At 44.6% G+C, this 23,060-nt stretch overlaps 1 long non-coding RNA gene across 1 annotated transcript in view; it reads left to right on the top strand.

The window, feature by feature from the left end:
• Positions 1-6,721: 6,721 nt before the first annotated feature.
• Positions 6,722-23,060, top strand: part of LOC144894029 (uncharacterized) — a 106,526-nt gene continuing 90,187 nt past the window's right edge. Inside the window, exon 1 of the long non-coding RNA XR_013624715.1 lies at positions 6,722-6,743. This is a non-coding gene — a long non-coding RNA (uncharacterized LOC144894029). The remainder of the gene's footprint in view (positions 6,744-23,060) is intronic.

Genomic DNA, 23,060 nt, shown 5'->3' with positions numbered 1-23,060 from the left:
TCGATTTTGGTGAAGATCTGAATATGGATTCGGATACGAGAATTATTTAATTTTTTAAGGGATTTTCACCATTGGAAGATCGGGCTAAAACCAACATATAGCAGGATATCTCAAAAAGTTATGGACGAGTTATCACTAAACTAGATGGACGAGTTGGTTAGGTGACGAGAACAAGCCGATTCGATTTTGATTCTGGTCTGAATCCAGATCCGGTCTATCAGTGGGATACAAAACATAAACTGTGCAGCCTGTTGGAGGTATGCACTCTATCCACCCAGTCCTGGATACTGCAATCCAACCAGTCCTGGATGCTGCAATCCACCCAGTCCTGGATGCTGCAATCCAACCAGTCCTGGATGCTGCTGTCCACCCAGTCCTGGATGCTGCTGTCCACCCAGTCCTGGATGCTGCTGTCCACCCAGTCCTGGATGCTGCTGTCCACCCAGTCCTGGATGCTGCTATCCAACCAGTCCTGGATGCTGCTGTCCAACCAGTCCTGCATGCTGCTGTCCACCCAGTCGTGGATGCTGCTATCCACCCAGTCCTGGATGCTGCTGTCCACCCAGTCGTGGATGCTGCTGTCCACCCAGTCGTGGATGCTGCTATCCACCCAGTCCTGCATGCTGCTGTCCACCCAGTCCTGCATGCTGCTGTCCACCCAGTCCTGGATGCTGCTGTCCACCCAGTCCTGCATGCTGCTGTCCACCCAGTCCTGGATGCTGCTATCCACCCAGTCCTGCATGCTGCTGTCCACCCAGTCGTGGATGCTGCTATCCACCCAGTCCTGCATGCTGCTGTCCACCCAGTCCTGGATGCTACTGTCCACCCAGTCGTGGATGCTGCTATCCACCCAGTCCTGTATGCTGCTGTCCACCCAGTTGTGGATGCTGCTGTCTACCCAGTCCTGCATGCTGCTGTCCACCCAGTCGTGAATGGTGCTGTCCACCCAGTCCTGCATGCTGCTGTCCACCCAGTCGTGGATGCTGCTATCCACCCAGTCCTGGATGCTGCTGTCCACCCAGTCCTGGATGCTGCTGTCCACCCAGTCGTGGATGCTGCTGTCCACCCAGTCGTGGATGCTGCTGTCCACCCAGTCCTGCATGCTGCTGTCCACCCAGTCCTGGATGCTGCTGTCCACCCAGTCCTGCATGCTGCTGTCCACCCAGTCGTGGATGCTGCTGTCCACCCAGTCGTGGATGCGGCTATACACCCAGTCCTGGATGCTGCTGCCCACCCAGTCCTGGATGCTGCTATCCACCCAGTCCTGGATGCTGCTGTCCACCCAGTCCTGGATGCTGCTGTCCACCCAATCCTGGATGCTGCTATCCACCCAGTCCTGGATGCTGCTGTCCACCCAGTCGTGGATGCTGCTATCCACCCAGTCCTGGATGCTGCTATCCACCCAGTCCTGGATGCTGCTATCCACCCAGTCCTGGATGCTACTATCCACCCAGTCCTGCATGCTGCTGTCCACCCAGTCGTGGATGCTGCTGTGTACGCAGTCCTGCATGCTGCTGTCCACCCAGTCGTGGATGCGGCTATACACCCAGTCCTGGATGCTGCTGCCCACCCAGTCCTGGATGCTGCTATCCACCCAGTCCTGGATGCTGCTGTCCACCCAGTCCTGGATGCTGCTGTCCACCCAATCCTGGATGCTGCTATCCACCCAGTCCTCGATGCTGCTGTCCACCCAGTCGTGGATGCTGCTATCCACCCAGTCCTGGATGCTGCTATCCACCCAGTCCTGGATGCTGCTATCCACCCAGTCCTGGATGCTGCTATCCACCCAGTCCTGGATGCTGCTATCCACCCAGTCCTGGATGCTGCTGTCCACCCAGTCCTGGATGCTGCTGTCCACCCAGTCCTGGATGCTGCTATCCACCCAGTCCTGGATGCTGCTATCCACCCAGTCCTGGATGCTGCTGTCCACCCAGTCCTGGATGCTGCTATCCACCCAGTCCTGCATGCTGCTGTCCACCCAGTCGTGGATGCTGCTATCCACCCAGTCCTGGATGCTGCTGTCCACCATGTCCTGGACTTTGAATACTGGAAGTATCGCTAAAAAGGAGAGCAGCACCTGTACTTCCTTAGACGGCTGAAAAAACTTGGTATGTATCGTGACGTTTTAGTGAACTTTTACCGTTGTGTTATTGAAGGTATGAAACAGGATTGCTTGTTGTTTGGTTTGGTAACATCGTGCACACGACCTCAAGTTGTTGGAAAGGGTTGTTCATGCTGCGCAGAGGACCGCCAGTGTTGGCCTATCTGCACTCGAAGTTATCTACATGTCCACATGTTTTGCCAAAGCCTCAAATATTGTTCAAGATTCTAGTCATCCTGCGTTTGGCCGTCGGTACCGCAGTATCAAAAACATCCACCAACCCTTTCAGGAGTAGCTTTTATCCTCGTGTGTTCCAACTTTCAAACCATGAATCTTGAATTTTATACGTGTCGTTTTCATTTTCGTCAAATTATGCTTTTATTTGAGAGCACTCGTATTCAAAGAATTCCAATGTCGTTCTGTGATATTCATGGATGCAACATATGGCAATACAAATTGTCTGTATCATGTATGGAAATGCAAATGTGTTCATCCAATGTATCATGTATGGACAGGCAAACATATTGATCCAATGTGTCAGGTATGGATGTGTAAACGTGTTGATCCAATGTGTCATGTCTGGACAGGCAAACATATTGATCCAATGTGTCATGTATGGATGTGCAAACGTGTTGATCCAATGTGTCATGTAGGGATGTGCAAATATTCTAATCCAACATGTCATGTATGTGTGGGGGATTTCAATGAATTCCCTATGCTGGTAGTCGCAGCAGCGACACACTGTGACCCATTTCCAGTCCTGGCGGCTAACTGTCTGACTTTGGAGGATCTGTTATCATAATATTGTCGTGTGATTCCCCTTGGTTAATACCAGGAGAGTCACGGATAGCCAAAGCCAGCTTTAACTCCAAAGGCATTCAGTTCAATTGCGGACTTTATCTATGTGGGGGAAGAATGGGGAGGAAGCTGAAGCGCTTACCTGAGCGATCCCACCGGGTAGTCTTCAACCTACGGAAAATAACTCACACGAAAACGGATTTAAAATGTACAGAAAATAACGAAAGGATTTATTTAATAAAATGCCGTAACGAGAAAAACGCGACGGTAAAATTAAATTCCTATAGGATCCTTCACACCAGACTTATAACACAGACTAATGGGGAATAAACTCGGAAATAAAAATGTGTGGTGTTTATCGTGCACTTAGCTCTGTTCAGCTCGGGGAGGGGGGGTGGGGGGGGGGGGGTTCGCCAGGAATCCAAGGCTCCGGTGGTCCGTCTGGCGTGGCGTGCGGAGCGAGCGCATTGGCGAGAAACAGGCCTCACTCACGCAGGCCCGAGCATTCATCCACACATCGTTTCTGCCTGGCAAAACCCTGCACGTCTCCCAATGGCGTCTCCGATCGCTTCCCGGAGCCCGTCGTCCAAGCACAAACACGTGAAGGAGAAGAACAAGGGAACCAGAGGAAAGCAAGAACAGGGCAAAATTGGAGGGTCAGAGAGGGTAAGAAAGCAAGAGGGGCCAGAACAGCAAGAGTCCAGGGTCAGAGAGAGAAAATGTCGGTCCTCGAGTTATTTTAATGTCAGGTCATGACGTCATCAGCGCTTCTCCACCAATCAGCGCGCCACTTCTTGCTCGCCTCTGACGTCCTTGGTGGTCCTTGCCAATCGGCGCTCTGCTTTCTCCTCGGCCTTCCTTCCACCAATCAGCGGGTAGCTTCTTGCTCCGTCCTGGCCAATCACGAGTCCCTTCTTACCCCGACCTTCCCGTTGATCAACTCCCACCAAATAGCAAGTTGCTTCTTGCTCCGCCCTGGCCAATCACGAGTCCATTCTTACCCCGACCTTCCCGTTGGTCAACTCCCACGAAATAGTGAATCGCTTCTTGCTACACCCTGGCCAATCATGGCTCCTCGGGACGTGTCTTCGGCCTGCCTGTCTTCCTTGGCGATGTAGCTGGTGCGTTCCAAATGGCAGTGATCAGAAATGGCTTCCTGTTGGTTTTATGGTTATTATTTCGTGCAATTAATGGCCATTTCCTCAATGGTGTATATTGCGGTGCCAAAAGAGCCAAAGGATAAATCACACAGGGTAAGACTTACAAGGGATAATTTACCCTTATGCCCTAAGCTAGTTAACATGCCCCGCCCCCTCGTGACGGGGACGAGGATACACCTTACTCCGACATTCGGCTATACAGAACTTATTACATGGTGATGGTTCTTACCCAACATCCGGAGCATGATACCTACACAAATCTAACTGACTCTACATATCACTACCCCACAAACATAACAATATTATATGCATGTTTGACCTTGAAAAACATTCTTTCCCTATGAGGCTTTGACTTGCCAACTCTGTACAAATTTCTTTTTGAGACGGCAGTCCGTGGGGAGGGAAACTAGATGTTGTTTGGAGTTATCCTGACCCTAGGGGAAAGTACATTAAGTCGAATGTGGGTTGGTGCTGGCTGAAATGTTGGTGTGGGCTGTGCATGATTGTAATGACTGTGATGTCATCCATACTGGTGTTACTGTTCTACACGCCACTTCAGCATCTTCCATGCATGTATTATTTTTATAGTTAATAAATCTCTTGTACACTATCCGAGTTCGACCAGGTGCTTATTAAACCAACGACATATGGACGGGCAAACTTGTTGATCCAAAATGTCATGTATGGACGTGCAAACGTGTTGATCCAAAGTGTCATGTATGGACGTGCAAACATGTTGATGCAATGTGTCATGTACATACATGCAAATGTGTTGATCCAATGTGTCATGTATGGATATGCAAACGTGTTTATCCAATGTGTCGTCTCTGGACATGCAAACGTGTTGTTCCAATGTGTCATGTATGGACATGCAAATGTGTTGTTCCAATGTGTCATGTATGGACATGCAAACGTGTTGATCCAGTGTGTCATGTATGGACGTGCAAATGTGCTAATCCAATGTGTCATGTATGGACGTGTAACGTTCCCTATGTTTAAACGATTCTCTTTCCGTTTCTGTGAGCTATGTCAGAATGCAGATGGCGCGGACCTGAACCGTCCTGCATCCTGACTCCTGAGACTTAATAAATGTACAACAAGCATCGTTGTCTGCAGACTTGCATTACACAATGCGTGAACCATTTCACATTCACTTCCTCCGTCGAGCGATAGTTTTCTCCGGCACCGTTGATGACAGCTGTGATCGTCAATCGCGCTTTCTCTTCACATTCTTCGTTATGTTTCTAAACCGCTGTTTGGAGGCTTGCTTTGTGTCTCTGAATCCTCGATTTGCGATGCCATCAGTCTCGTAAGGACTTTACAATGGCGACGAGAATGGGCTACTAACAAGTATAAAGCAAACCAATCACTACTGGGGTATCAGATAATAAGGCCGTGACCGAGAGCTCACAACAGCATGCCCTTCTTCCCCGGCTCAGCACGCCAAAGGTAGAATAGAATGACCGAGGGTAGAATGTACTTCTTTCTGCATACTGCCTCATTCAATTTTGTCATATCTACACAATTGCGGACCGATTTGTTTTTCTTTGGCACCACGACCATACCTGGCTGCACTGCAATCTATCGGATCCTCTACTCTGCTGATGACCCCTATGTACTCAATTCGCTCTATTTCCTCCCTCCCCTTTCCCATCAGAGGGAGTGGAACTCATCTGGGTGTTTTCAGGGAAAAGGGCGTCACATCTGGCTTAAGTTTAATTGTGTATGGTGTTACGGATTCGTGACTTCCGTTATTGTGGTTTTCACCCACTGGGCATGTTTCTGATATTATGTATTATTATTAGTTTCACAAGGTTTATTATTCACCAACGGTTATCAAAAGTTAAAAAGGATAACTGTAAGTGAAACAGGAAACCGAGGGAGAATACAATGAGGTGAAGAGGGAAGCAGCGCGTGCAAAGTCGGAGAAGACGGTGACGTCAGCGTTCCGTAACGAGCCAGGTTAACCGACAGCCGCGAGGGGATTTTGCGTTCCTGGAAGGGACATCCGGTGATAAGAATATTCGCTGGAGTGGAGAAATCTGCGAAGACAGATTTGGGGCGCTAAGATTCCGACGAATCCTTGCCTCGTCGCATCGGCTCAAGCCAGAGCCGTCAGCCGTTTTGAACCCTGTGCTTCGGACACCGGTGAACGTTTGCTTCGTGTCATCATCACCCCCAACATCCTACCGTCTGTCGGGGATGAGTGGGTGCGACCGCTTCGTCTCCAATTACGTTGCGGTTTGCTGAGGGAGCGGTGAAGGTGCGCCTCTGGAGGGCGCCATTGTACAGTTTGGCGGGAAGAGCACCCTTGCCCACTGTACACGCTTCGGATATCGACTGGAGAGCGAGATTCGGGCTTCGACCGGATTTCGTCATATAGACATTGAGGAGTGTCCGATCATTTGCTGGCAGAGCAGTGAGTCACTTGACTTTATATAAGATATATATAGAGTGCACTCTTAATGGCCATTTGCTGTACCGTATTACATGTGTGTGATTTCTAATACAAGTTTGTTCATTTATAATCATTGGTGTGGTTTCACTATTGCTTTTCAACACAGGGTAATATATTTTTCTGCCGGGGTTCCTCTCGGGGTTCGGAGGTTACCGAGACCAGGAGATTGTAGAGGACTCCGTAACAATGGTTGCTGAACCATCCCGAGACCGCCGCATATCTTTGGGTAAGTCTTCTTTAGCGTTTCAGCATTGAAGCTATCTAGCCTGGACACTAAATTTAGCTTGGCTATAACTGGCCTGCCTAACATAGATGTATGTAGATTTCTGACAACATAAATATCCTCTTTTGCAGTCTTCTCCCGATTGCACAGTCTCACTAGCTACACCTAGCACTAAGAGTGGAACTTCCCCTGGTCCAAACAGTGGTTTCTGGACTTTGGTCAGGCTGTACTTGTTGCCTCCCTTGTACTTGTTACACTGTAATGCCTTTGTACACATTCTCTGGGATGGCGGTTACGTTTGCTCCTGTGTCAGTTTTAAACTACACTTTAACATTTCTTATTTGAATTTAAACCGACCACGGGTCTTCTCCTGCTTCTACTGTACCTAATAAAAGGCTACTGTCCTTCGTAACAGCATGCACTGCTTTAGCCGATCTGCAAACTTTGCTAAAGTGCCCCCTTTTTCCGCACGTGTGGCATGTTATTCCTTTAGCTAGGCACCGCCGTGTCACTACTTGTGTATCAGATAATAAGGCCGTGCCTGAGAGCTCACAACAACACATCCTTCACCCCCAGCTCAGCACGCGAGACTGCTCCCCCGTGTCACGTCACATCCCGTGACGTGCATCCATGCATCAAGTATACTTGCATTGTACATTGCATATTTGCATTATACCACAGTCCTTTCAGAAGAGCTAAGGAAACAAGCCAGAGGATTCAACCAAAGAGTGAACCTTGAGGCACCACCTCTCCTTGGTGAAGGACTTCCACTGAGATTGTGAGATATTGTTGATTTAGTGTCTAATTAAATTAGAGAGTTCTGTCAGGCCCAGTGGAACTGGGGTCACTAAACTGAGAGCGTGTTTGGCCGCCTGGTCGCACGCTTCATTACCGTCAATGCCAACGTGGGCTTGAACCCAGCACAGGCCGACGACCGTGCCCCTCCAATTAGTCGTGTTAACGAGGTGAAACACCTCGAGAACCAGGTCATGCCTGCTGCCGGGCTGAAAAGACTCCAGCGCCTTCAAAGCTGAGAGGGATCACTTTCGGAAAATATAACAGCACTAAGGGGGTTAAAGTCAATTATCCACTCTAGAGCCAAGACGATGGCAAAAAGTTCAGCCAAAAACACCGAAAGGTGATCAGAAAGCCGAAAAGACTTCATTACCTTCACATCTGGAACGCAAAAAGCCGCTGCTGTACGAGCTCGACCCAGATCTTTAGAGCTATCCGCGTAGGCATGTAGAGATTGCCTCCAAACCTTGTAGATGAATTCGACTACCTGGTTACATGTCGTGACTGGATTGTCCCTATCTATCTTACCCCATGATCCAGGTGAATTCATGGGGCTTCAAGGGTCAGGGATGCCATATGGCCACTTTATTTGAAGAGTTAACAGGAAGGTAGTCCAAATCCATCCCTTTAACCACCCTCACACACTTAAGCCCGAAAGGGGGAGGATGGGAGGATCTGCCGAGAGCCTGGTACTCCCAGCAATCTGAAAACAGAGCATTACCCGGGTGGTTGTTCCCAAAAGAAATGCACTTGGCCCAGTACTTTCCATTCGAAACTTCCCACTGAAGGGACAAGGGCATCTCGCCAGACTCGACTAGAAGAGCACACACTGGAATGCTTTTGAAGGCCCTTGGGCATACACGGAGAGCTTTAGATTGAATAGTTTCCAACTTTCTGCGGTTGGCTGCGGACATATCCCAAAAGGCTTGGTTACCGTAATTATTTAAATGGGGATGGAAGAGGGCGTTGTACAGTAGAAGGAGGCTATCCTGATGTGCCCCCCCCCCCCCCCCCCCCAGGACGTGTCGGAGAGACAATATAAAAGGTTGACGCCCTTTTATGGCAGTAACTTTGTTAATATGGGAATTCCAGGTTAAGCCCCTCCTGTCGAAATTGACCCCTAAAAAGGACACATCGGGAGAGGCTTTTAGTTTAGGGCCGTGCAATTAGTTGTTATCATGACATCCTCGACCTTCCTCTTGCGGGTGAAAATTACCAATTTCGACTTGGAACCAGAAATAACGAAACCCCATTTTTTGGCCCATTGCTCGATCCTGCAAACGTCAGCCTGGATACGTTTGGAGTGACCGACTTCACCCGCCATGACTGTTTTTCAAGCGGACGAGATGGTGCAATGCATTGTGGGATACCATATGTCAATCAAAATCTTAACCACGCCTTATCCAGCCCTTATCCTTCGGATAACAATCCTACCCTTATCGAGCATTTGCACAACCGTGGATTGGTAAGATACCCTTGTGATGTGGTCGGATAACTCACCCCACAATGTAAACGATAGTACATCAACAAGATGTAATACACACGTTCCTGATGAGATCGATTTCATGCAATATGGCGCACTGTACATTTATACAACGATCGACCGAATGAGTCTGCCATGACCATGTATTCGTGTTCAAATGTATCGTGATATCTATCTATAATTCCACTAATCTCTGTGTGTATGTTTGTTTGTATGTTTGTATGTTTGTCTGTGACCGCTGTTTCTCGACAACTACCGGTCCGATATACTTGAAACTTGCCAGGTATATTGCTGGGGACCCGAGGATGTGCCTTTTCAAGGTTTTAAATTAATCGCAGAAGTAGTTACCGAGCTATGTCCAAAAAACGATTCAACCAATCAGAGAGCAGCGAGCTATCACGTGTGCCGAACGTGGCGAACAGACTCTGCCTCGGATGGCACATTTGAGAGCGTATTCATTTATTTCCCGTCGGCAAACTATGTTGCCGTTAAACTATGTTTTAAAACTAATTAAAACTAATTTGCGATTCATCGTATTCATCGCTTCACATTTGCGACAGTGAAGACTTCACTTCCGGCAGCCAATCACAGAACGCGTTGTTGCGAGCCCGAGAGCCTGCGCCATTACGGTTCGTAATTCGATTTCTTCCGGAGAAAATAATAATTTCTCGATTTCTTATGCGCATTATTTCTCCCAATTCAGTCAGAGCGAAGGGCGGAAGCGAAGAGCGTTGTTTTTTTCGTTTACGGGCGTACGGGCGGGGTAGAGCGTACGGGTAGTGTTTTTTTTTTTTTTTGGCAAGGAACGGGCACCCACGTACGGGCATGCCCTAGTATCAACAAAAGCATACATGTCAATGACACGCGGAAATGTTATAGTTTATGATCAAGTACTGCTTATGTTATTGACTGTGGGGGGGAGGGGGTGTTCGAGTGGAGTCCTTTTTAGAGAATGTTGAAGGCGATTCTTCTTCTTTTTCTTTGGCATCCACAGTTATTGACGCCGTGTTCTTGTCTGGTTGGTGGGACGGGGGTCTTTCGTGGGCCGGCTGGGGCAGGTCTTTTACGTGTGCACATCAGTCGTGCATCGGAACCATTTTCTGCAGCCAGGAGGCTTTGGCGAATGGGCGAAAGGGCTTGGACAAGGGACCGCAAAATGGGGGAATAGAGGGGATTTGGGGTGGGGTTAAGTTAAGTTAACTAAACTTAACTTAAGTTTAAATTGTTAGTTGAAGTTTAACTACGATGGGAATGAAGCAAGGCAAGTTGGGTGGGGAACTCGATAGGAAAGCGTGTTTCTCATACAAGTCTCGAGGTTTGGGATCAGGAGTGAGGTGTTAGGTGGAGAGGCTGGGGGACTCGGGTTTGCCGTTGGGAGAGTGTGGGAACGGGTGCTGTCGATCAGGGCTCTCTCTTGATCTGACTCTCTTGAGAATCCTCTCTATCTCTTTGCTGACGACTCTACTCTCTGTCGCTCAATTCCTCATCCCTCAGATCGGCAGTCTGCAGCCTTCTCACTCTCTGCAGACCTGGACAAAATCACAGACTGGGCAAACAAATGGAACATGTCTTTCAATCCTGATAAATCTCACACTCTTACGATGTCTCTCCGAAAAGACCGACTGGACAACCCTCCCATCCACTTTCTGAATAATCCTCTCCAAGAAGTTCTGTCACTCAAGCTTTTGGGTCTCACTATCTGCCATGATCTTTCCTGGGAAAACCACATTTCAAATCTGGCCTCCAAAGCCAGTCGCCGACTGGGCATCCTCCGTCGTGCGAAGTCCTTCCTTGGCACACCTGAGCTCCTCACCACATACAAGGCTTTCATCCGCAGCTCAATGGAATACTGCTCTCCCCTCTGGGCTGGTGCTCCTGCCTCACACCAAGCTCGTCTTCACGCTGTTGCAACCAAAGCGTTCAGAATCAATGGAATCTCCCGCGATGAAGCTATCTCCGAGGGCCTTTCACTTACTCACCGCAGGCAGGTTGGTGGTCTTTCCGTCTTCTACCGACTCCTCTCTGGCCTTGCTCCCCCAGCTCTCTCTGGGCTCTGTCCCCCAAATATTCCTACAGGTCGCACAAGATCTGCCTGCAACCCTCTTATGGTTAAACTGCCAAAATCAAGACTTTCTGCACACCTTCACTCCTTCATTCCTCTTTTCTCCCGCCTCTGGAACAAACTCCCTCACTCTCTTCAATCCCGCTCCTCCCTCCAGGTCTTTAAAACAGCTGTTCATCACCATCTCTTAGCCTCCCCCATCCAAAACCTTGATCTTTTCTACCCTTGCTAATTTCGGTCCCCTTGTGCTTTATACCTCTCCCCCCCCCCCCCCTTCCCACGCCTCCTCCCCCCAAGCCCTCTCCCTCCCACACTTCTCCCAGCTCTCAAATGTTGTGTTTGTGTGCTTCCCCTTCTCTCCCCATCTTGTCTTCCGCTCCCTCTTTTTGTATATTTTGTTTGTCTGGTTGATTTGTTTGTGAAATAAATGTTAGCTCTTTCACGAGCGTCGATTCAGTATACAAAAAAAAGAAAAAGAAAAAAAAGGGCCACACCCACAATCCATCACAATATATCAAGAAATAATGAATTTAGAATTTCATTTAGCGATGTCAACATTAGCCATGGTCATAAAAAAAACCAAGTATCCCATGTTCAACAGGTGGTCCAATTTGGTCTATGTGTCAACTTTGACGGCAATTGGCCCAGTAGTTTGGGTGTGCTTGGTGTTTCACACACAGACGGACACACAGAAAATGACTTATTTATAAGATGGAGAGTTGAGGTGATGCCGGTTCGCATTAAGTCCATGCTTGTGTTTATTTTAAATAGCAAATCCAATCCGTTGCTTTAGCTGACTGGAATATTAAGAGAGGGGAAGAAGAGGAAGAGGGGAGAGAGTGAGAATGGGGAGGGGCGAGTCACGTCGAGGCCACACCTACAAACCATCACAATAAATAAATAAATAATGATTATTTATTTAAATTTAGTTTTGCGATGTCATCATTCGCCATGGTTACTAAAAATAACCAAGTAGTCTATATTCAACAGGAGGTCAAATTTGGTCTTGGTGTCGGTTCTGGTGGCAATTGACCCAGTAGTTTGGGCGTGATTGGTGTTTCACACACGCAGACACAGAAAATGACTTTTATTTATAATAAACTAGCAGGAGTACCCGACGTTGCCCGTTGATGTTCTAATCCAATTGGCATTTTAAAGAAATCAATTTGGATTTTATTGCATTTTTTTAGGTGCCTAAAACACTCTACTACCTTCAACCAATAAGGAAAATTTATATTTAATATGATAATATCGCACACACACTAATCGGGGATAATTTACTTTTACCTTTCACATATCCTCAAAGGCTCAGGCACTATAGAGCCATTTAAAAATATATTATTTTTTTTCAAAAATAAAAATCGAACTTTGTTTTTGAGATTTTTCAAAACTTTTTTTTTTTTTCTAAAACACTCCCAAGCACTCACTGATGAGCCTCTGAAAGTTTGACGAAGATCCGTCCAACCAACTCTGAGAAAAATGACGACACAAACAGACAGACAGACTGTCTGTCTTTTTGTATAGATAACTAGAACGCCACTCAGTAGAGCGCATACTCCCGTCGTGGGTCAAGTTGGAATAATACGTTTTGTTTAACATCCCATCTCCCCAAAACAATAAATGAAAAAGAAAGTAGGCCCTAACTGTCAGAGAATTTATTTTGATATATCTCGGAATTAGAGGAGAAAAACATCATTTAAGAATAAGAATAAAAGCTTTAATGCAGTAAAACAGAAAAAAATTTTGCCAAAAAAAATTCCAAAAAAAATTCCTGGATCCGGAATAATATCCTGAGCTTCACCAAAAACTAATCAATTCTTCCTTATCCTAAGTGCAATCATCCCACCAACTTTCATCCAAATCCGTTCAGAACTTTTCCAGATATCTTGTTCACAAACACACGAACACACACACACACACACGGACACGAGTGAATGCATTACTCCCTGGCGGGAGTAATGACTTTACCCACAGCTACGTCATTCTCCTGTTATTCCTTCGGCGATGTACCTGCAGCAACACCTGGGTACGAATTTTCTCTAAAAGTACATTTATGTCATTTTATGTCCCCCCACTTAAGCTCTCGACAAACCTCATACATTGTTTTACAAAATCCCAACAATAATGTTCTCATCAACATGATATATTCTGTGTAATGAAAGAAAAATATATGAAAATGCTGTAGCTTCACTATAATGTCCGTAAAAAATATTGACAACTCTTGATTGAAATAAAACTCAAAATTGTAACCTTGTCAACCCAGAAACCAAGAAAGTTGCGCGTTGTCTCTCTCGGCAAAGTCTGACTCTGCATGGAAACAAACACAAAACGTAACTGGATGGTATTCATAGAATACTTACCCTGCATAGTCAACTTATTGCGAGCCAACTCTTTTGTTTAAAAAAAAAAAAATTCCTTTGATCCAATATGGCTGCCAGACCACGTGAGCGATGACATCATAAATTTATATTCTCTAATATAATTGTTGCATAGATCATGCTCAATACATTTCAAACTGATCAGACGAAGCGTTGTCCCTGTCGAATTATGACGTCATAATTATGGCACCAATGACGTCATCGTTAACAACACCTATTCCCCATATGGAGCTCTTTACAATGAGCCACGTTTAAATTTTTTCCATGCAGCAGTTTTGGAGATATAGAGGTGCAACATTTTTCGGTTTTTCCAAGATGGCGCCTGTACCACATGACCTATGACATCATGATTATCATTAAAATATTCTAAAGGAGGAGGCGCTCCTATGGTGAAAATTTCGTGTCCATCAGACCAACAGTTGCTGAAATTTTTAAAATAATGATCGGATAAGTGTTGTACTTGTCGAATTATGACGTCATAACGAAGGCACCGATGACGTCATCATTAACATATCTTATTCCCCATTGGGAGTAGTTGACAATGAGCCAGGTCTCAATTTTTTCCATGGAGTGGTTTCAGAGATATAGAGGTGCAAATTTTTTTTCCCCAAGATGGCGCCTGTACCACGTGACCTATGACGTCATAATAATCATTATAATATTCTACAGGAGGAGGCCCTCCGATGGTGAAAATTTCATGTCAATCAGACCAACGGTTGCCGAGAAAATGAATTTTTAAAATGCAGACACGTACGGCACACGGCACACATACGCAACAGAATGCTTAATCCCGCTTTTCGCTTCACGAGCGCAGGGTAACTAACTACTCAGCAAAGAGTACTTTAGTCGATAGGCTCCTATTTATAATGCTGATGCAGAGACCAAGCAATGACAGGGTCTTCATAATTAGAGCTCGTGTGGTTGTAAACACATTAAAAACATAAATGGTGCAATTATGTGTGAAAAGTTCTGTTGTCAACTTCATAAATGTTCATCTGATAAAATTGACATTTCATTTTAAAGCCTAAAACCCATTGCACACCTGCCGATGCAACCAACAAAACCAGTTTTTGTCTTTGAAAGTTTTTGATAATCGTGTAATGTGCTGCTGTGCGTGATGGTTGACGACCATCGGCAACAAGGTTTCCAGGCGTGTCTGCAATATGGTGTTGAACATTGTCGACCTTTACGACGAGTTGTCGGCCGCAGTCTCGAGTGTTGTGCGGTGGTCTTTGGCAATCGACCAATTCAACTTGGCATTGACCAATTCAACTGCAGTTAAACTTTGGTGAGAAGAGGAGGCCCAGCTCATGGATCTGTGGCAGGATCATGCCTGCATTTATAATTATATCAGTAAATCATATTCAATGCCAAATGTCAAGTACATCAGGCATTTCGGTAAATAGCACATGTACAGATTTCATTCGCAAGTTGCTGGACGCTCCCTAAGCTGGCCTGGCCTTCTCCCCACACAGCTGAAGTGTTCCAATTCAAACTTGGTACAGGTATGTATAATGATGTAAAGATTAACTGATTAGAATTTGGGGTCAAGAGGTCAAAGGTCAAAGTCTGTAATCGGTCTATAACTTGAGAATGGCTGAAGTGATCTAATTCAAACTTGGTACAGGTATGTATAATGATGTAAAGATTACCTGATTAGAATTTGGGGTCAAGAGGTCAAAGGTCAAAGTCTGTAATATGTCTATAACTTGAGAAACGCTAAAGTGATCTAATTCAAACTTGGTACAGGTATGTATAATGATGTGAAGATTAACTGATTAGAATTTGGGGTCAAGAAGTCAAAGGTCAAAGTCTGTAATCGGTCTATAACTGGAGAACGGCTGAAGTGATCTAATTCAAACTTGGCACAAGTATAATGATGTGGAGATTAACTGATTAGAATTTTGGGTCATGAGGTCAAAGGTCAAAGTCTGTAATAGGTCTATAACTTGAGAACGGCTGAAGTGATCTAATTCAAACTTGGTACAGGTATGTATAATGATGTGAAGATTAACTGATTAGAATTTGGGGTCAAGAAGTCAAAGGTCAAAGTCTGTAATCGGTCTATAACTTGAGAACGGCTGAAGTGATCTAATTCAAACTTGGTACAAGTATAATGATGTAAAGATTAACTGATTCGATTTTGCGGTCCCGAGGTCAAAGGCCAAAGGTCATGTCAGGTAAAAATGTGATAAGTTGTGAACAGATGAAGTTTTTTTAAATTATATCTTAGTACAGGTATTATAATGATGTAAACATGAACTGGTTAAATTTTGGGGTCAAGAGGTCAAAGGTCAGAGATCATGTCAGGTAAAAATGTGATAACTTGACAACAGCTGAATGGATTTAAATCAAACTTGTTACAGGTATTATAAAGATGTAATAATGTGGGCGGAGGCATATCGGTCGACGTCGATACGTCGAAGAGTGTTGTTCTAGTTTTTGTATACATAGTCGAGGGTCTTGGAAGAGATAGTATAGGTACTGAACGGACAGGACATAACAGACAAAAACAGGAATTAAAACATGCATGCATGGGGTGGACAAGATGGACACAAAGGATGCATGGGATGGACAAGATGGATACAGAAGGAAGCTCCGACGAGGGAAAACTGGAAAATTGGATGTAGTAGGGATTGTGGTGGGGGGATAATGAGGCTAGAAAAGATCATGGTTTTGGATGGTGGACGATCTGAGATGGTTGTGAACAGCTGTCTTGAAGACCTGGAGGGAAGCAATCGATTGAAAAGGATGTAGAAGTTGATTTCACAGGTGGGAAAGAGGGGAACAAATGCGTGGAGGTGAGCAGTGATCCTGAATTTAGGTAGTTTCACCAGAAGGTAGTTTTAGTTAGTTTCTTCTTCATCGCCATTTTGGTTGATGACAATATAGTGTGCGGCAGTGTCCGACAAAACGAGATTGTGCAAGACTCGCCCTGGATGGTCTTGTTGCGTCACGTCACAAACGTGTGTTGGTGTGCAGCAGGCTTAACAATCACAAATGAAAACAAATGTGAAAAGCAAACGAGCATTGCGCATGAGGTAAAGTAAGTAAATGTCCTGAGTGTTTTATAAACATGGCGTCGCCGTTTCACATGTTAGGGTGGAGTGAATGTGCAATGACCATTTGGAATGGGATTTTATCCGCTTGAACTTTGCAAACACCAAGTCTATATGTAAAACAATCGTTCCAGTTACCCAGGACAGGTCATGTCATGTCAATCGCTATCCTGGGTGGAGGGTGTCCTTGATTTCTGGGCCTTCTATTTCATGTTGTCTGTGTACATTTGTCTTTGTGTATAATTTATATTGACTGTATCTTGTATGAAATAATTATTATTTTGTAATATGTTTATTATTATTAAATTTATTGTTTATTCATTGGGTGGTGCAGTAATTGCTCTTTCATTTTGGTGGGAATTGCTCATAATTGTTCATTGAGAGTAACTGCTCATTCTACCTTCTACCAACTCACCTCCACTCTTTCATTCCTCTTTTTTTCCCGCCTCTGGAACAAACTCCCACACTCCCTTCAATCCCAAAAAGCCTCCCTCCAGATCTTCAAAACAGCTGTTTACCACCATCTCATATCTTCCCCCATCCAAAACCTTGGTCTTTTCTACCCCCTTTAACCCACCCAAGATCCAACTCCTTCCAATTACATTTTCCTTCCTGAAAGTCCTTGTAGTGTCCATCTTATTTAGCCCGTGTATCCTGCCCCAGCCCCTCTTGTCTCCCGTTCCCTTTATTATATGTTCTATGTGTTAGCTCTTACACGAGCCTCGACTTGGTATACAAAAAAAGTGATATTAAAAGTGAAAAGTTAAATAAATAACAATAACCGTTAGTTTGGGTGAGAATGTGTGCCGCGGAGTCCTCGGGTGTTTGAGATCCACACAGTTAGGGATAAAAAGAGGAGACTTTGGGAAGGTGCAAGGGTTGGGGGCTTGGGGGGGGGGGGTGTTGTGGGTGGATTTTGCAAGTTTCGTGCTCTGCATGACGCCTTTCTTGTTACTTGCAAAATCGAAGATTTTTCAAGTACCTGTATATTGGTTGGTCTTGTGCGTTATACTGTGTGTCTGTCAATCGCCTACAGGTCACAATTTTAAACCGATCTGCACGAAACTTCACCAAACGGTAGAGTTGGTCATAAGCAAGAAGCCTATTGTTTTTGAGGTCAAAGGTCATCTTGAGGTCAAATTTCTAAAAATTGCCATTTTTCATCTGATTGATTTGAAAGTTGAACAGCGTTTTCATATTGAGTCAATAAATTGGGAAACCAACGAGTTCTGAGGTCAAAAGGTCAAAGGTCAATTCAAGGTCAAACTTCCAAAATCATTCATTTTCATCTGCAAAATCATCAATTTTCATCTGATTGATTCGAAAGTTGAACAGCATTTTCATATTGAGTCAATAAATTGGGAAACCAACTAGTTTTGAGGTCAAAAGGTCAAAGGTCAATTCAAGGTCAAACTTCCAAAATCATCAATTTTCATCTGCAAAATCATCAATTTTCATCCGATTAACTTGAAGCTTAAAGAGCAATTGCATATTGAGTCAATAAATTGGGAAACCAACTAGTTTTGAGATCAAAAGGTCGAAGGTCAATTCAAGGTCAAACTTCCAAAATCATCAATTTTCATCTGCAAAATCATCAATTTTCATCCAATTAACTTGAAGCTTAAAGAGCAATTGCATATTGAGTCAAAAAATTGGGAAACCAACTAGTTCTGAGGTCAAAAGGTCAAAGGTCAATTCAAGATCAAACTTCCAAAATCATTCATTTTCATCTGCAAAATCATCAATTTTCATCTGATTGATTCGAAAGTTGAACAGCGTTTTCATATTGAGTCAATAAATTGGGAAACCAACTAGTTTTGAGGTCAAAAGGTCAAAGGTCAATTCAAGGTCAAACTTCCAAAATCATCAATTTTCATCTGCAAAATCATCAATTTTCATCCGATTAATTTGAAGCTTAAAGAGCAATTGCATATTGAGTCAAAAAATTGGGAAACCAACTAGTTTTGAGGTCAAAAGGTCGAAGGTCAATTCAAGGTTCACCACGAAGGTCGAAGGTCGAAGGTCAATCTTCAAAACAGCTGTTCACCACCATCTCTTATCTTCCCCCATCCAAAACCTTGATCTTTTCTACCCCCACTAATTCACCCCAGATCCACCTTGTTTGAAATTCCAACTTCTTTCCTCCTGGAAGTCCTGGCCGTGCCCATATGTTTTATACCTCTCCCACCCCCCCCCCCCCCTCCCATGCCTCCCCCCTAAAGCCCTCTCCCTCCCACAGTTCTCTCGATGTCTCCATGTCTCTCGGTCCCTGCTCTCAAATGTTGTGTTTGTGTCCTTCCCCCTCTCTCCCCATCTTGTCTACCGCTCCCGATGTTATTTGTTTTGTGTGTCTGTTTGTCTTTCTGTGTGATTAATGTTCGCTCTTTCACGAGCCTCGATCTTGTATACAAAAAAAAGAAGAAAAAAAAAGGTCAAACTTCCAAAATCATCAATTTTCATCTGCAAAATCATCAATTTTCATCCAATTAACTTGAAGCTTAAAGAGCAATTGCATATTGAGTCAATAAATTGGGAAACCCACTAGTTTTTAGGTCAAAAGGTCAAAGGTCAACTCAAGGTCCAACTTTTAAAATCATCAATTTTCATCTGAAAAATAATCAGTTTTCATCCGATTGACCTGAGCATTGATGAAGAGCATTAATTTTAATGATAAATGAGATGGACAATTGATGTATCCATGGCACCTTTTTGGGGGACAGGGGGTGGATTTTGCAAGTATCATGCTCTGCACGACGCCTTTCTTATATGTTTGTTTGTTTGTCGTGTTATAACTTGAGAACGGATTAACGGATTTCAATAAATCAAACTACGGTGGATTCGGGGGACTCTCGGGAGTGTTTGTGATGCAAAAATTGTTTAAACATGTCGATGGGCACACGTGTCACAACTGCAAACGCTGACTTGCAACACTACTTACAGTATCCCTGCATGGAGGGCAAGATCTCCCAGGAATCCTTCCTTGTTCGTTCTTGTTTTCCATAGATTAGTCATCACAGCTATGCCGAGGAAATGGAAAGGCCCGAGGAGACCTCAGAGTTTGTTTCCTACACATGGCCCATGCCGAATGTGTATCTCAGACAGTTTGAGCAAAGAAAGAAGAGAGGAGTGGAGGTTGAATAATTATTACGTCATCTCATCTCGATTCTCGAAGAGATGAACTTATAAAATGGGTCGTGATGTCCGGATGTCTGTCCGTCCGGTCGTCCGTCGATCTGTCCTTTTATTAACTTTTTGTTATTTTTGCTACTCCTCCCTTATTACCTGGCTGTTATTTTGAAACCTGATATATGAATACAAGACAGTAGCCTGCTCAATCTCTCGGGCTTCATTTTTTAAATTTCGGATCATGGGGGCTCCCGAGGTGGGTTAATTCCCAAACTTCGGATCCCTACTCGTCCCTTATTTATAAACCGATTGCTTCATTAGTGTGGATATCAGATGTTGTTGTTGGCGTTCTGTCAAACATACAGTGCACCGGTAGATCTCCTCTTTTAGTAGTTTTGTTATGGTGTGATCTTGTTGGTATCCTCAGCAATCCCTTTCAGCTCACGGTGTGTTGTTAGATTTGGCTGATTGTTTTAGTCTCAGATGCTAAGTTTTCATTCTGAATGAGCATGACATTAGTTTGATGGTCGGTTATTGCATCGCCAGTCAAGGTATCACTTTTAAGATCATCTTTGTCGATGACAGCTATACCAGGGGTGTCTTCTGCGATCTCTGGTGCATTTGATTTGATTTCATGAGGAACCCATGTTACATATAAGTTCGTGATATATTGATAGCTTACAGTGCATTCAGAAAGTATTGAGACCCCTTCACTTTTTCACATTTTGTTATGTTGCAGCCCTATGCTGAAATCGTTTAAATTCATGTTTTCCCTCATCAATCTACACTCAATACCCCATATTGACAAAGAGAAAACAGGATTTTAGAACGTTTTGCAAATTTATTGAAAAGAAAAAACTGAAATATCACATTGACATAAGTATTCAGACCCTTTGCTATGACACTTGAAATTTAGCTCAGGTGCCTCCCATTTCTCTTGATCATCTTTGAGATGTTTCTACACCTTGATTGGAGTCCACCTGTGGTAAATTCAATTGATTGGACATGATTTGGAAAGGCACACACCTGTCTATATAAGGTCTCACAGCTGACAATGCATATCAGAGCAAAAACCAAACCATGAGGGCGAAGGAACTGCCTGCAGAGCTCAGGGACAGGATTGTGTCGAGGCACAGATCTGGGGAAGCCTACAAAAAGTTTTCTGCTGCATTGAGGGTTTTCAAGACCACAGTGGCCTCCATAATTCTTAAATGGAAGAAGTTTGGAACAACCAGGACTCTTCCTAGAGCTGGCCGCCCGGCTAAACTGAGCAATCGGGGGAGAAGGGCCTTGGTAAGAGAGGTGACCAAGAACCCGATGGTCACTCTGGCTGAGCTCCAGATATCCTGTGTGGAGATGGGAGAAACTTCCAGAAACAACCATCACTGCAACACTCCACCGATCTGGGCTTCATGGCAGAGTGGCCAGTCGGAAACCTCTCCTTCTGTGAATAGTTTGCATTATTACATTAGGGGTATAAAAGGCCAGTCCGACAGGATCTAGGGGTATAAAAAGGAGTTGAGCGGTTCTAAAGGGTTTAAAAGGTCGAAAGGGTGAAGGGGTCTAAGTGTGTCTACAGATTTTAAGAGGCTTAGTGCGAGAGGGGGGAGGGCAAGTCTTATGGATCTAAAGGGTCCAACGGAATATATAGATGGGGCCTTAAGATTCTAAAGAGTCTTAGGGATCTTAAATGGTCTTAAGGGTTCTAAAAAGTCTTAATTAAGGAACTTAGTAGTGTTAAGAGATATATAGGGTGTCAAAGGGTCGAAAGGTACATAGGGTGGAAGGGGTCTAAATTATGGAAATATTTAAAGGCATCTAAAGGGTCAGGAGAGGTCGAAGGAGTGTCAGCAATCTAAAGGTTTAAAAGATATGTTCCAATAGTATGTAATTAATAGACATAGTCACGGTGGAACTGAAGTTCAAAGAGTATGTAATTCATGTAGTCACGTGGGTTAGTGGCTGGATATACAGTACCTTCAGAAAGTATTCACACCCCTTGACTTTTTTCACATTTTGTTGTGTTACAGCCTGAATTTAAAATTGATTGAATTGAGTTTTTTTTTTGTCATTGATCTACACATACGACTACTCCATAATGTCAAAGTGGAATGTTTTATTAGAATTTTTAACAAAAAAATTCAAAATGAAAAGCCGAAATGAGTCAATAAGTATTCATAACATATGGGAGGCCATTGAGCCAACAATGCCTGTGCTCTATAATTATTATGATACCTGAAGTCTATTATTATTCGAAGATACATCCGAAGTCTCAACTGCATAAATTATATACGATCCATCAGCAGACATGAGATCCTTCTTCATTTTTTCCTCCGACACTGAAGGTGGACAGAGTGTATGTTTTCAACTTGGCTGTTTGTTACTTGCCAAATCGAAGATTTGCAAGTATTGTAAGATAAACCGCTTTATTGTCAGGCCATGACTATGTGTTGTACTCTCGTGAGAGTAGTGGCCAGTCGGACCACTCTCTCTCTCTTCGACTTCTCCAACTGTTGGTGGCTATGACTTCTCCAACTGTCAGTGACTACGACTTCTCTAAACTGTCGGTGGCTACTACTTCTCCAACTGTCGGTGGCTACTACTTCTCCAACTATCGGTGGCTACTACTTCTCCAACTGTCGGAGGCTACTACTTCTCCAACTGTCGGTGGCTATTACTTCTCCAACTGTCGGTGGCTACTACTTCTCCAACTGTCGGAGGCTATTACTTCTCCAACTGTCGGAGGCTATTACTTCTCCAACTGTCGGAGGCTATTACTTCTCCAACTGTCGGTGGCTATCACTTCTCCAACTGTCGGAGGCTATTACTTCTCCAACTGTCGGTGGCTATTACTTCTCCAACTGTCGGTGGCTTTTACTTCTCCAACTGTCGGTGGCTACTACTTATCCAACTGTCGGTGGCTACTACTTCTCCAACTGTCAGTGGCTACGACTTCTCCAACTGTCGGTGGCTGCTACTTCTCCAACTGTCGGTGGCTACTACTTCTCCAACTGTCGGTGGCTACTACTTCTCCAACTGTCGGTGGATACTACTTCTCCAACTGTCGGTGGCTACTACTTCTCCAACTGTCGGTGGCTATTACTTCTCCAACTGTCGGTGGCTACTACTTCTCCAACTGTCGGTGGCTTTTACTTCTCCAACTGTCGGTGGCTACTACTTATCCAACTGTTGGTGGCTACTACTTCTCCAACTGTCAGTGGCTACGACTTCTCCAACTGTCGGTGGCTACTACTTCTCCAACTGTCGGTGGCTACTACTTCTCCAACTGTCGGTGGCTACTACTTCTCCAACTGTCGGTGGCTATTACTTCTCCAACTGTCAGTGGCTATGACTTCTCCAACTGTCGGTGGCTACTACTTCTCCAACTGTCGGTGGCTACTACTTCTCCAACTGTCG

Source organism: Myxine glutinosa, chromosome 10 (genome assembly GCF_964187855.1).
Source record: "Myxine glutinosa chromosome 10, kmMyxGlut1.1, whole genome shotgun sequence".
Taxonomy (NCBI): domain Eukaryota; kingdom Metazoa; phylum Chordata; class Myxini; order Myxiniformes; family Myxinidae; genus Myxine; species Myxine glutinosa.
This window is presented reverse-complemented; position numbering and strand designations above follow the sequence as displayed.